Source organism: Martes martes (genome assembly GCF_963455335.1).
Source record: "Martes martes genome assembly, chromosome: 3".
NCBI lineage: Eukaryota > Metazoa > Chordata > Mammalia > Carnivora > Mustelidae > Martes > Martes martes.
In genome coordinates this window covers 181154171-181169718 of record NC_137890.1, presented here as the reverse complement: position 1 = coordinate 181169718, position 15548 = coordinate 181154171, and the positions used below count along the sequence as shown (strand labels likewise).

Below are 15548 nucleotides of genomic sequence, written 5' to 3'. Positions count from 1 at the left end.
CATCAAATGATGAATGGATAAAGAAGAATGATGAATGGTATATACACACAACGGAATATTATGCAGCCATAAAAAAGAATGAAATATTGCCATTTGCAACAACATGGATGGAGCTAGTGAGTATAATGTTAAGCAAAATAAGTCAGTTAGAGAAAGTAAAATATCATATGATCTCACTCAAATGTGGACTTTAAGCAACAAAACAAAAAAGGTGTTCTAAGTAAATTCTTAGATTAAAAAGTTAACTTTCCGTTTCAGTTAAAAATAAAGTCAGATTTGGGTTTCTCTGTAATAAAAAAACAAAAAAACCTAACAATTTAGGATAGCTGGTACCTGCAGGTTTCGCTCTCAGAAGACCAGAAAGTAGAAAGCTTAATTATTATTTGAGAATATTAACAATTCTAGGTTCAAGCAGAATTAACTATTTATTTGTACTAAAAAAAAAAAGTCATTTTCACCTAAGAAGGTTACTTTTTTTTTTTTTAAGATTTTATTTATTTATTTTGATGGACAGAGATCACAGGTAGGCGGAGAGGCAGCCAGAGAGAGAGGAAGGGAAGCAGGCTCCCTGCTGAGCAGAGAGCCTGATGCGGGGCTCGATCCCAGGACCCTGGAATCATGACCTGAGCCAAAGGCAGAGGCTTTAACCCACTGAGCCACCCAGGCGCCCCGAAGATTACTACTTTTTAACAAAAATTAATCCTGTTCATTTAACAAATGCTTAATGAAATACTATCATGAGTTGGCACTGTGCTGATTAGTTACTGGTAATACAGCTATTTAAAGGGTTAAATATGGTCCCTGCCCTCAGGCAATTTCATTAAAATCTCCAACAATAGAACGGAACTTTTATGCCATTTATATTTTTTATTTTAAAATTAATGTAACTACATGCTACAGTACTATAAATGAGGTGTTTTCATTTTACAAACACATAAACACATACACGGTGGCAGGGTTGGGGGTTAAAGAAGACAAATTTTGTAAGAAGGATACATTCAACATCTCCAGAATAAATAATTTCTACTCTCTTGTCATAAATATTAATCAAATAGCTGTTATAGCTGATATTATATTTTTACTTGACCATACATGATTACAAAAAATTTAAGTATGTTCTCCCAAAAAGCTTACTGGAAGTAAAATCAGTCATGGGTTCTATTAGCAAATAATCATCTAAATTATCTACACAGATGTCATAACATAGAATTTAAAATATTTTAGGCAATTCTCCAGTATGACACAGTTTTATAGCTAAGACAGCTAATATATCTTTAGAGAATATATTTCTACACCACTGTCAAACATAAATAACGATGCTGTTATTTAAAACTCTTTAAAAGCTTTAGTAAATGTTGAAAATAGAACTACCCTACAACCCAGCAATTGCACTAATGGGTATGTACCCCAAAGATACAAATATGAACCTAGTGATCCAAAGGGGCACGTGCACCCCAGTATTTATAGCAGCAATGTCCACTGTAGCCAAACTATGGAAAGAGTCCAGGTATCCATCTACAGACTAATGGATAAAGAAGATGTGGTACATATACATAAACACACACACATACATACAACAGAATATTACACGGCCATCAAAAAATGAAATCTTGCCATCTGCAACAACGTAGATGGAATTATGCTAAACGAAATAAGTTACTCAGAGAAAGACAATTATCGTATGACATCACTGATATGTGGAATTTAAGAAACAAAACAGAGGATCATGGGGGAAGGGAGGGAAAAATAAAACAAGATGAAATCTGAGATGGGAGAGAACATAAGAGACTCTTAATCATAAGACAGAAACTGAGGATTGCTGGAGGGGAGGAGGAGTGGGGACACAGGGTAACTGGCTGATGGACAATAAGGAGGGCACGTGATGTAATGGGCACTGGGTGTTACGTAAGACTGATGAATCACTATAACTGAAAAGAGCAGATTCTACACTTGATCTTAGCCAAAAGGCTGAGAAATGATAAAAAATTATTTTAAAATGAAATTCAAAACATGAACAAAGATTGTGAACAAATATGTTCATCAAAGAAATATTTGTTAAAAAACAAAATGGAGGGGAAACAGAAGGAGGGGGCGGGCAACTAAATATCTTTCAAGAATTAAAAACAGGGGCGCCTGGGTGGCTCAGTGGGTTAAAGCCTCTGCCTTCAGCTCGGGTCATGATCTCAGGGTCCTGGGATCGAGCCCCGCATCGGGCTCTCTGCTTAGCGGGGAGCCTGCTTCCCCCTCTCTCTCTGCCTGCCTGTCTGCCTACTTGTGATCTCTGTCTGTCAAATAAATAAATAAAATCTTTAAAAAAAAAAAAAAAAAAAAAAAAAAAAAGAATTAAAAACAGTAAGTTGGGGGTGTGTTTTAGGTCTGGTCTGGGTTATAATGCAGGTGTAAATTATTCATAAAGCATTTAATGCATGGGAAAATGCCAGTGATGTAACTTTAAACGAAAGAAGCAAAACTAAACTGTGCATACAATAATGAGCCATGTAAATACACACACACACATTACAGAAAATATACCAAAAATTTAAACTGTGGTCATTTCTGGATGGTAGGACTGTGTTTTATTTTCTTCTTTTTACATCTCTAAATGTTGCAGATTTCCATGATGATGATGATGATGATGATTATTATTATTATTATTGAAAGGACGGGGGAAAAAGAGAAGGCAAAACTGCAAACTCAAAATCCTCTGGTAAAAACTTATGTCCCAATTAAACTGGTAAGATTCTGCTTTATTTCTGATTCCAAAAATACTGGACTATGTTAACAAAGATAAGCCTCTTTAAATATTAATATTTGTAACCATACAAGTCAAAAGAATTATTCCAATAACTCTACAGCTGTAAATTTCTAGTTTAATATTTCTAAAGTTATGTTTACTCTCCTCTATTTCTAGTACTGTCACATGAAAATATGAGCTCTTCATGTATGCATTAAAGTTATCATATGGAAAAATCTCCATACCAAATTTTAATTTATATCACAAAAATAAGCAAGTGTAAATAACAATTTAGCTGTAAGAAATGACACAAATAGGGCAGCAGGCAATGTTCACATAACATATTCCATGGCAACTGAAAAACAGTAAATATTGTTGAGAGAAATGAAAGACCTAAATAAATGGGCAGATACACGTTAGTGTACTGGAAAATGCAATACTGTTATATGTCAATTGTCCCCATATTGAACTAAGTATTCACTAAATAACTAAGTATTCACTAAGTAATTACAACCTATATCTGATTCTAAAACTTACATGGAAAGGCAAATGAACTAGAACAGCCAAAACAATCCGGTAAAAGACCTTGGGGTAAAACCTGCCTTCAAGACTCACTGTAAGGCTAAGTAATCAAGACAATGCAGTAATGGCAAAAGAACTGAGAATTACGTCAAGGTAAGAGAATGGACAGTCCAGAAATAGACTCATTTTTATATTGCCAAATGATATTCCACAAGGATGTCAAAGTAGGGAAGAAGGAAAGGAAAGGTTTGGTTTGGTTTTGTTTTATAGATTTTATTTATTTATTTGAGAGTGGGAGAGAGCATGAGAGGGGAGGTCAGAGGGAGAAGACTCCCAGCAGAGCCAGAAGCCTGACAAAGGACTTGATTCTGGGACTCCGGGATCATGACCTGAGCGGAAGGCAGTCACTTAACCAACTGAGCCACTCAGACACCTTTTGTTTTTCTAGCTTTACTGAGATATAGTTGACAAATTGAAGTACAAAGCGTTTTTTTTGTTTGTTTGTTTTACAGAAAGAGATCATAAGTGGGCAGAGAGGCAGGCAGAGACAGAGAGAAGGGGAAGCAGGCTCTCCACTCAGCAGGGAGCCCGATGCAGGGCTTGATCCCAGGACCCTGGCATCATGACCTGAGCTGAAGGCAGAGGCTTTAACCCACTGAGGCACCCAGGCGCCCCTACAAAGCGTTTTTTAACAAATGATGCTGAACAGATATAAATATTGGGGACAAGGGATCCTTGACTTCTTCATCACACCATAAACAAAAGTTAATTCAAAATGGATCAGGCTAAAATTATAAAGCTCTAGGAAAAAACGTGAGAAGATACCTTCTGCAAATTTAGTGTAGGCAAAGATTTATTAGGACAGAAAACACTAAATCGTAAAAGTAAAAATACTTTGATGAAGTCCAATATAAAAACTTCTGCTCTTTTAAAGGCACCATAAAAAAAAAATAGGCAAGCCACAGACTAAGAGAATATATTCACAAATATATCTGAAAAAGGACTTGTATTGACAATATATGAAGACTTGCTACCAATAAGTAATAAAAAAGGTAACCCAATGTTTAAAAAGACTTGTAGTCACTTCCCAAATGGCTAATATGAACCTGGAAAATTGCTCTCAACATTACTAGCAATCAGGAAAATGTAAATTAAAACTACAATGAGATACTACTATACATGCATTACAGTGGCAAGTACTGTTGTTGAATATATAAAGTGATACGACTTTGGGTAAGTTTGCCAGTTTCTCAAAAAATTAAAAATACACCTACCCTATATAACCCAGCATGTCCTCACAGGTATTTATCCAAGAGAAATAAAAACATATATCCATGAAAGGACTTGTACACAAGTCAGCACAGCTTTATTTATAAGAGCTAGAAATGGAAGCAGCCCAAGTATCTATCAAGAGGTAAATGGATAAATAAGCAATAATATGGATCAATCTTAAAAATCATTATTCTGCTTGAAAATAAGTCAGATTACAGGGAGAGGGAGAGATGGGGAGGAACACTGAATGACTTCATATAAAAAGTTCCAGTTGATACAATCAACTAATACAAAGTTATAGAAAAGACAAAATTTACCTGTGGTTACAGTTGCTTCTGGGATGGGGAGAAGTAGACAGAGTGGAGAAAGGTAAAGGGTAGAGTCATGGGAAATGTTCTCTATGTCTCCAGAAATATTGGGGGAAAAATGCTCACTATGGACATGAAAAATTATGTCTATCAAACTAGTGAATACCTAAATGTTTAATGAGTGCTTTTAACTGACCTTGAATAATTCCCAAAAGCATACTGCAAAATCCAAACTTAAGCTTCTGAAAAAAGCCAGAATTTCAATTGTGGTGAAGAATAAATTTTATTTAGGTAAAATAGATAAATGTGCTGAAATTTATCTATTTTTCTTCCACAAACATCACTTTATGATTAGTAAGAGAATGAGAATGTCTTGCTCCGAGTGCTTTATTTTTAAGATGGCTTCATATAATATTATACACTATGAAATGGAACTTAATGTGAAAGACTCATTAACAAAAGTAAAACCGTACAGTGGTTTCCAAAATGGAGGTGACTGTATCCCAGGAGGTATGAGTGATGATCTACAGGATATAAGAACATATTAGTTATTTTTATATTTAATTGTATTATAATATACATATGTCCTTTAAGTATAACATAATGTAATAGAATACACAGGTTTCCTTAACACACAAAATCACACTGGTATCTTCCCTATGGCCACCTGTCAGACAATCACACATCACGTAAAGTTATCAAAGTACTCTAAGCAATTCTAAGTATTCTGAGGAGAAAGTGATAGTATTTGCTAGGTTCTTTTTCAATAATGGAATAAAGAACCCACCTTTTTTGGAAATTGCTGGAAGAGACAGGTGTTCCAGAATAATGATTTCCTTATTAGAAACAATACTTTATGGGGGCCTCTGGATGGCTCACTTGGTTAAGTGCTGGACTCTTGATTTTGACTCAAGTCATGATATCAGGGTTGTGAGATCAAGCCCCATGTCAAGCTCCATGCTGGGTGTGGAGCCTGCTTGAGGTTCTCTCTCCCTCTGCAACCACCCCTCTTAAAAAAAAACACAAAACAATATTGTATGGAAAAAGCATATTATACAATCCTTCATGAAGCAGCTGTTTTGACCTCAACAAAACAAAGTTGGGGGCAGGGAAATAAGGTTTAATTTCAAAAGCTGCTACTGAAACAAAAGAGAAGCTGAAGTAAGAAGACTGTCAAGTGTTATTTTATTGATGTAGTTGAGGAGTGACCATAGCATCTCGTACCAAACAGGTTTATTGGTCTTTTCATGGCAAACAACCTTTAAAAAGAGGTGTCAAAAAGTTAAGCATTTATCTTTTACAAAAAGAAGTCTAAATTTGTTTACTTTCTGTGGTGACCATTAGTAGTATGCTACCTAGCCATTGTTTTTATTTATTTATTTATTTATAAAAAGATTTTATTTATTTATTTAACAGAGAGAGCAAGAGATCACAAGTAGGCAGAGAGGCAGGCAGACAGAGAGGGGAAAGCAGGCTCCCTGCTGAGCAGAGAGCCGGATGCGGGGCTCGATCCCAGGACCCTAAGATCATGACCTGAGCTGAAGGCAGAGGCTTAACCCACTGAGCCACCCAGGCGCCCCATAGCCATTGTTTTTAAAAACAAAAACAAAAAAGTGGTTAATCTGTACCTTAAAAATAAATGAGGCATTTTAAAACTTGGTAAGAAAATAACTGTATTCCAAAAGAAAACCATGTGTGTCATCTTGAAATACTGTACCTGACACTCTAAAAATAGAGAAAACATTTTCTAACTCTTTAAATGCTTCCCAAACACAGTTTTCTATGGATTTTGAATGCATTTATTAAAAATATATAAATGCAGGGGCGCCTGCGTGGCTCAGTTGGTTAAGTGGCTTGCCTTGGGCTCAGGTCATGATCCCAGTGTCCTGGGATGGAGCCAAGCATCAGGTTCCCTGCTCAGCGGGAGCCCGCTTCTCCCTCTGCCTGCTGCTCCCCTGCTTATGCTCTCTCTGTCAAATAAATAAAATCTTTATATATATGTATGTGTGTATATATATTTATATTACAAATTTATAATATATATTAATATGTTTAATTATACATATATGTATACACACACACAGAGACATATATATATGCAAATCCTTGCATTGGTCTGCACAGTTAAAGCAAACCTTACTAGCCAAATCGTCAAAACTGATGGATGGAGGGGTGCCTGGGTGGCTCAGTGGGTTGGGCCTCTGCCTTCCGCTCAGGTCATGATCTCAGGGTCCTGGGATCGAGTCCCACATGGGGCTATTTGCTCAGTGGGGAGCCTGCTTCCCCCCTCTCTCTGCCTGCCTCTCTGCCTACTTGTGATCTCTCTGTCAAATAAATAAATAAATAAAATCTTTAAAACAAACAAACAAACAAACAAAAAACTGATGGATGTAAATTAAACAATGAGTGTCTTCATTAACAAAGCATAGCCAAATATGTACTTACTCTTTTTGGGTGTATGTCCCTATATGAGCTGCCTTTTAGTTTAGACAAACATTAAAACCGAGTACCAAATTAAACAGATATAAGATCCAGAATTTGGGGGCGCCTGGGTGGCTCAGTGGGTTAAAGCTGCTGCTTTCGGCTCAGGTCATGATCCCAGGGTCCTGGGATCAAGCCCCGCATCGGGCTCTCTGTTCCGCAGGGAGCCTGCTTCCTCCTCTCTCTCAGTCTGCCTACTTGTGATCTCTGTCTGTCAAATAAATAAATAAAATCTTTAAAAAAAAAAAAGATCCAGACTTTGGAATTTCTGCATTACCAAGTAGTAAACCCAAGATTTTCCAAACATAATGCTGCATATTCATTGCTCCTGCTTTAAAAGATATATATTTTTTTAATTTAGAGCAAACAAAAAGGTTTTTGAGCCATTAATAGCATTTATAAAGTACTCTATTCACAAATAAGGGGATCACTGATTCCCCTCACTGGTCTCTAAAGTCATTTGTTAAAATATAAAATAAGCCAAATAAGCCAAGAAAGAATTATTCTTTATAAATAAAATTAACATTATTAGATATTAATGAATGCTTTCAGGAGATGTAATGCCAACTATAAATACTTTTTCAAATAACAGTTTTCATTAAAACCTTTTTATTGAATTTCTATTCTATTTAAGGGACTGAGAGATATTTCAGATGAAGAAAGGTCCAATACTCCCAAAATTCAGGGGGATTTGAGACAGTACACAATTATCTATAACACAAGGCAAATTGAGTAAGGTCTAGAGAAATTAAGAAGAAAGTAATTAATTCTGCTTACTGTCTAACAGGTTATTGGTGTCTAACAGCTTCACAAAGGACCCACTTGGGTCTCAAAGGGCAAGTGGGATTTTGACTGGAAAAATCAGAAGAACAAAGCATGACTCAAAACCATGAATAGAGGCATGTACAAGCTTGGATACATAAAGAATACACTGTATTTTCAAGTCATATTATTAGTTGTTTTGTTGTCCTGACTTAACTAACCCTTTTCTTCACATATCAAACTTAGCAAGATCCTTTTAAAGGTGTTTTTTAAGAAAGCATCTAATTCTTAAGTATAGTTACAAAACTGATTTATTGCAATTCTACAGTATTTGGGCCTAGTTCTAACTTTCTCCAGATTCACTAGGGGACTTAAATTGTGTCATATGATGACAAGACATCAATTATGAACCTCCCAACCTTGCTTTTCTCCTCATGTAAAGGGATGGCTTGCTTGTCTCTTCTTTTCCGAACCTAATCTCTTCACATTGTTTTGAAATCCCAGTACATTGTGCTTCTTCTTGGATTCGGCTCCCTTGATTATATTCTCTACTGATTCCTTCTATTCTGCACTTAAACTTGCATCCTCTCTGTTTTGGAGGGCAGAATACCTAGCTGTTTGACTTCTCCATTACATCAAGCTCTGTCTAAAGCAGAGAAACACTACATATATATATATATATATATATATATATATATATATATATATATAAAAGATTTTATTTATTTGACAGAGAGAAAGCGAGAGAAGGAACACAAGCAGGGGGAGTGGGAGAGGGAGAAGCAGGCTTCCTGCTGAGCAGGCAGCCTGCTACAGGGACTGATCCCAGGACTCTGGGATCATGACCTGAGCTGAAGGTAGACGCCCAACTGACTGAGCCACCCAGGGGCCCCTGTTTTAATATTTATTAATATTCTATTAATAGAAAAATATATACTGTTTTAAAGCCAATCTATAAATCAAGAGTCATGTATTTTAAGACATCTGCCCTAACATGCTATAAATTGTATCTTAAAGCAACAGCATGAGATAAAGCTTCAGAGATTACATAACCTGTGAGTTTTCTAACATTTCCCGACAAAATTTTCCCAGATGAAATCTTTATACCGTATATCAAATATGTAAAATTGACACAAGTGCTGCTAATACTAGTCTATGTTCAAATACATTAATGTGTTACCAACTCAAAGAGACAAATTAAGGATTAATTATGTCAGTTAAAGTCTTATAACAACAACCTAAGCAACCCATTTATTACTATAAAGTTTTGTTTTGATTTCACCTAGATAAGTAGTTCCAAGTAGGTAGTAGCTTTTGTTTGTTTTGGTAGCAGCTTCTGTAGTCTCAGGATAAGCTTCAATTAAATTTATTCAAAAAATTTTTTAAATAAGATTTTTTTCTTTCAAAATTGGCCTTGAACATGTTATGGTTTTCAATGTGTGTGTACCATGCCAACAAAATCTTTATTAACATTTTGAATACCTATCGCAAAAACCATTGATTCAGCTATTACTGAAACTGTAATTTCTAGGCCTCAGTTGGGACAAATGGCTAGAGTGCAAAGTAATGCCATCATAGGGCACTATGAATTCAAGACTAAAGAATTAACAGCCACCCCTCAGATGGAGAACCAGATGCAGAGTTGACCTTTTCTGGATGTTGTAATGAGAGTGAAACCATCTTCCAGCTGCTTGCCTGCAAAGATGAGTCTCTGCTGGTCAGGGGGGATGCCTTCTTTATCTTGGATCTTAGCCATCACATTCTTGATGGTGCTACTGAGTTCCACCTCTAGAGTGATAGTCTTGCTGGTCAGGGTCTTCAAAAAGATCTGCATACCACCCCTCTGATGCAGGACCAGGTGCAAGGCTGACTCTTTCTCAATACTGAAATCAGAAAGAGTACGGCAGCCATCTTCCAAATGCTTGCCTGCAAAGATGAGCCTTTGGTGTTTAGTGTGGTAGAGGGTAATGCCTATCTTGCATCTTGGCCTTCACATTTTTGATGGTGTCACTAGGCTCCATCTCCAGGGCGATATAGTCTTGCCAGTCAAGGTCTTCATGAAGATTTGCATTTTAACCTGCTAGCGAATACAAGGACACTGAATCCAATCATGGTAAGTCACTTTCACACCAACACAGACACCCATCAATGCCAAATGCTTCTGAACTAAAATTTTTTATATCTGTACATAAGAGTGCAAAGACCATTCACTGGAGAAAGAATAGTCCTTTCAACAAATGGTGCTAATAAACTGGAAATGCACATGTGAAAGGATGAAGCTGGACCCTTACCTACCACCATACATAATATTAACTCAAAACGGATTAAAGACCTAAACATAAGAGATAAAACTGTTAGGAAAAAACAAGGGAAAAGCTTCATGACATTGGATTTGGCAATGATTTCTTGGACGTGGCACTGAAAGCATAAGCAGCTAAAGAAAAAATAAAGTCGACTTCATTAAAATGAAAAAATTCTGAACATCAAAAGATACCATCAACAGAATAAAAGGCGACCCATGGAAATGGGAGACAACATTTATATAACATGGATCTGATATGAACTTGATATCCACAATATATAAGGAATTCCTACAACTCAACAACAAAAACAACCCAATTTTAAAAATGGGCAAAGGACCTAGATAGACATTTCTACCAAAACACCACCACCAACAAAAACTAAAAACCAGATGGTCAATAAGTACTTGAAAAGATGCTCAAATCACTAATCATTAGAAAAGTGTAAATCAAAACCACAATGAGATACCACTTTACACTCATTAGGATGACTGTTATAAAACAAAACAAAATAAAACTGAGAAAATAACAAGTGTTGCTGAAGATGTAGAGAAACTGGAACGCTTGTGCACAGCTACTAGAGTGTAAAATGCTACAGCTGCTGTGGAAAACAGTATGGCAGCTCCTCAAAAACCAAAGAGAATTACCATATGATCCAGCAAATCCACTTCTGGGTATATATCCAAAAGAACTGAACACGGGGATTCAAAGAGGTATGTGTATGACAATGTTCAGAGCAGCAATTATTTACAATAGCCAAAAGGTGGAAATCGCAAACATCTATCCACAGATGAATAAATAAACAAATTGTGGTACACACAAACAATAAAATATTAGTCAACCTTAAAAAAGGAATGAAATTCTGATTCATGCTACAACAGGGATGAACTTTGAAGACATATGCTAAGAGAAATAAGCCAAATACCAAAGAACAAATATCACATGATTCCACTTACACGAAGTCTAGAAGAGTCAAATTCATAAAAACAGGAAGTAGAAAAGTGATTACCAGGGGCTAGAGGGGGAGGCAGTGCAGAGTTATTTAATGAGTAATTTCAGTTTGGGATGATGAAAAAGTTGTGAAGATAGTGCTGGTTGCACAACTTTGTGAATGTACTTAATACCACTGAATGTACACTTAAAAATTATTAAAATGGTAAATTTCATGTTGTATGTTACAATTAAAAAGAACTTGTGTGTGCTATTTATTTAATTACGGCAGCAATATAAAATGTGGTCAAGAATACAGGCTTAAGAATTATTCTGCCTGGTTTCAAACCTAGCTGTCACTTTACAGCTCTGTAGTCTGTGCTTGTCTGCTCAGACAGTAACACAACCAACTTCATAGAATCATGCAGGAATTAAATAAATTTTACATGTAAAGCATTTAAAACAGGACATGTCACTTAGTAGACACTTTTAATTATTGTAAGTTTAAAATACATTTTTAATGAGATTTGAGTGAAACATCTACAGAACCTTGACGATCCTCCTCAAAATTGCACAGTTCAGTAAAACACACACTGAAAACCAGTGACCTAATCCAAATTTCTCATTTTATAGGTAAAGGAACTGAGAATCCAAGATAAGAGATTTGTCTGAGGTCACATATCTTGTTTTGCTAATATTAATTTTCCTAAGAGTTTGGGATTAACAATACTACGCTGACATTGAACTACTTCAGAACCATGGCAAAGCCATGAGATTCTACAGAATCTATAGTGTGAAATCATCCACCACACTAATCTTTTATCTTTTGCTAATTTTCTTTTTAAGAGAGGGGGTAGGTAGAGGGGGAGAGAGAATCTTAAGCAGGCTTCATGCCCAGTGGGAAGACCAATCTCAAGATCCTACAATCACCACCTGAGCCAAAATTAAGAGTCCAACACTTAACCGACTGAGCCACCCAGGTGCCTCCCCAAAATGCTAATCTAAAAAATAAATTAAGTAAGGGGTGAAAACCAAAAGAAAACAAAACCAAAAAAAAAGTCATTCTAATCATCCTCAAAGACATGGCTAAAAACACCTCTTCAGAGAACAGTGTTAAAATATTAGTGAAAACAAATTATGTCGACTCAGAGTTTGAGGCACACTACTCCACTCCTTTTACTTACTATATAATCTTAATGAGATTGCTCAATCTAAAAAATCAGCTGCTTTTTTCTACCAAATAAAGCTAATATTCACCATGAGGAGACATCTACAAATAATTCTTTATTAAATTCAAACAGAAGAGAGTAGCAGTCCAAATAGCACAAAATGTCTAACCCAAAAAATCATGTATTAAAGCTTTGTAGACATTTTGGTACTTACTTGAATAGGGCTAGATCTGGTCTCCGGGAAATTCACAACACAAAAAGCAAAATAACAGAGACAATCTTTGAAGGTCAGACTCAACAAGAGCTAAAAAGCTTTTGAGCGTCTCTATTTTGCCCTTCCTCCATTGGTCTTACTCTTCAACTGGGCTCTCAAAGGATAGTACCACCTCTGCTTGGAATGTCCTCGCCATCTACATCAGTTGAAATCCTACCCCTTCTTCTTCTTCTTTTTTTAATCCTACCCATTCTTAAAGGTACCACTGAAATCCCACAGCTTCCATGAATTTTCCCCCAGTGCTCCCCATCTGGAATTTCTCTCTCCTCTTTGCTCCCCTATTTTGTAACTTTACTTCAACATTTCGGCGTTGCATGACGATTACCTACCTTAACTTCTTCCCGCTCCTTACCCTCAGGAAAATCCCAAAAGCAGTAGGCTCAGGAAGAAAGGAATCAACATTAGCCAACACCTCAGAACCTTGAAAAGTGCCAGGCATTTTGCATACATTATCTCTTTCACTCTGTTGGACAACACCCGGGAAGGTAAACAGGTGGTGTCATTCCCATTTCTTTGATAGGAAAGTACTGCTGAGAGTTCATAGCTTAGCTGTCTTACTGCTAGCCAGTTCCAGGGTTCAGGGAGCCTCTGGTTTGCCTGGCTTCCAAGAGCTCTTTCCACCACTCGGAGCTGCAGGTCTTACCCACTTCGTGTCCCCCACGCTACCAGAGAGCAGGTATTCCATAAAGATCCGCCGAATTGAATATTCCTATGAGCTCACTACCACCCTTTTAATAAGCTGTTCACGCCCTATCCCTAGCCCGTTACCTTCACGGTTCCTCTACAGCAGCTCTGCCAGACACACAGGCAGCTCTCCCCATCTCCGGGAGAAATGCTGCGGGCACATCAACCCTCACCGGGAGGGGAAGCGAAGAATCTTTCAATTCTCCCAGATTTCCCCAACCGCTCTTCCCACAGAATATAAGAAACCCCACACACGAGACAACATGTGACGCGACGCCTATACCCTTCTAAAAAGCTCTTATTTCCCACCCCGCAACGTCTTCGTGCTTACGAGCACTTAAGGCTGATGCGGTTCCCAGCCCGCACGGCGGGGACACCCTAAGACGCCGCCTGAATAAGAAAACCACATCTTTCGGACTGTTTTAAAACGAAGGCATCCTAACGCTCTCACACGGCCCCCCTCCCCCGCCATGACCCGCACTTTGGATTTCCGGCGGGAATGCACACAGACACGGCGACAGGAGAGGGGGCTCAAAAGCCAGGGAGCAATTACTTAGCCTGCTTCGGCGGAAGACGCAGAAGGCGCCCCGCATTTCCAGATCTCTGCACTGAATTCCTTTATGAAAGGCGGGGGGCACCGAAGCCCGAGGAACCCCAGACACCGAATCACCGCTTTCCGCGGCTAGCCGGGGACAGTCCTTTCCTCCTCGCGGTCCCGGGCCACCAGCACCCGGTGCCAGGTCCAAGCCCAACCGCACCCTCCCCCGGCGGTCCTGTATCTCATTGTCTCCCTCCGTCGCTGCCCCCTGGGGAGCCGGGGGCAGCCCTGGCCCCACCGACCCCCACCTACCCGCCACCGCCGCGCTGGGCGTGGTTCAACGAGCCCGGCCCCGGCCCCGGCCCCGGCCCGGCAGCGACCCCGCCCCAGGCTCTGCCGCCCGCACCGCGCCCGGACCGCCGGGCCGGGCGCCGGGAAAATGGAGGCGGGAGCCGCGGCAGCGCCTCACAGTCCGCCGGCCTCTCCGCCCGCCTCGAGGGCGAGGCTGAGCACTCACCGCGGCAGCTGCTCGATCCTCCAGCGGCCCGGGGCCGGGCAGCCGTCGCTCCCGCTGCTCCCGCCGCCGCCTCCTCAGGCGCGGCGCTCCTTCCCCGGACCCGCCGTGAGCGCCCGCAGCTCCCGCGCCGCGCGCACCGTGACTGACTGACTGACTGACCGACCGACCGGGCGGCGGCGGCGGCGGAGGCGGGGCGGGAGCGCGCAGCGGGCGGGGCGGCCGCAACGCCCAGCCGTGGCCGATCCGATTGCGGCCGCGTCCGGCCGAGACGCAGAAGGCGGAGCCGAGGGCCGGGCGGCGGACGGGCGGACCGACTCGCGCCCGACCGCTCGCTGCCCCCGCCCGCCGCCAACCACTCACTTCCGGCGCAGGCGGCCGCGCACGCCCCTCCCGGGCGTCCGCCCCCCGCCCGCGCCCGCGCCCGCGCCCCTGTGCCCGCGCCCCTGTGCCCGCCCCGCTCACCCTCCCCGCAGGCGCCGGACCGCACCCAGACGCGGCTCCCCGCGGTGCTCCGCCTTTCCTCCGCGCGCGCCTGTGAACCGCCTCCAGGAACCAGTGAATCAGAATGAATGAGCGAGGAAGGAAAATCCCGGTGCTGTTCCACCCCCTGCTCGCCTTTCGTTGGACGCAGGCCCAGTGGCCTCTGTCCCAGGGCCGTGGGACTCACCGAAGCGTCGAGCAGATCTGTCAGGGACCTGTCTGCACGCACCTCTATGTGGTCCCCAGCAGCACACCACATGTCTCAGGACCATTGTCGTTGCAGTCTGTGAGGCGTTTTTTTGTTTTTTTTGTTTGTTTGTTTGTTTTTTAGGAAAACCCATTTTGGCCGACAACTCTCTGTATTTTCATGCGCTGTATTGAGAAGCTTTTAGAAACCGGGCATTTCCATTATCTTTCATTACTTTTTACTTTTGGAATTTGCTTGCTTTTCGTTCTTGATTTCTGTCACCCTCTTACTGACATTGTTTAGGAATAAGGTTTTGGCATTTTTCTTGGTCACCAAGCTCTAAATTCCTCAGATACTGCTTATTTTGATGCAAGCTTGTCTTAGACGTCT

The 15548-nt window shown here is 40.2% G+C and overlaps 1 protein-coding gene across 2 annotated transcripts in view; it reads right to left on the bottom strand.

Moving 5' to 3' along the window:
- Positions 1–14825, bottom strand: part of RAPH1 (Ras association (RalGDS/AF-6) and pleckstrin homology domains 1) — a 96766-nt gene extending 81941 nt beyond the window's left edge. For both annotated transcript variants that reach the window (XM_080798129.1, XM_080798128.1), the window contains exon 1: positions 14492–14825. The gene's annotated coding sequence lies outside the window, so the exon portion shown is untranslated. The remainder of the gene's footprint in view (positions 1–14491) is intronic.
- Positions 14826–15548: the final 723 nt, after the last annotated feature.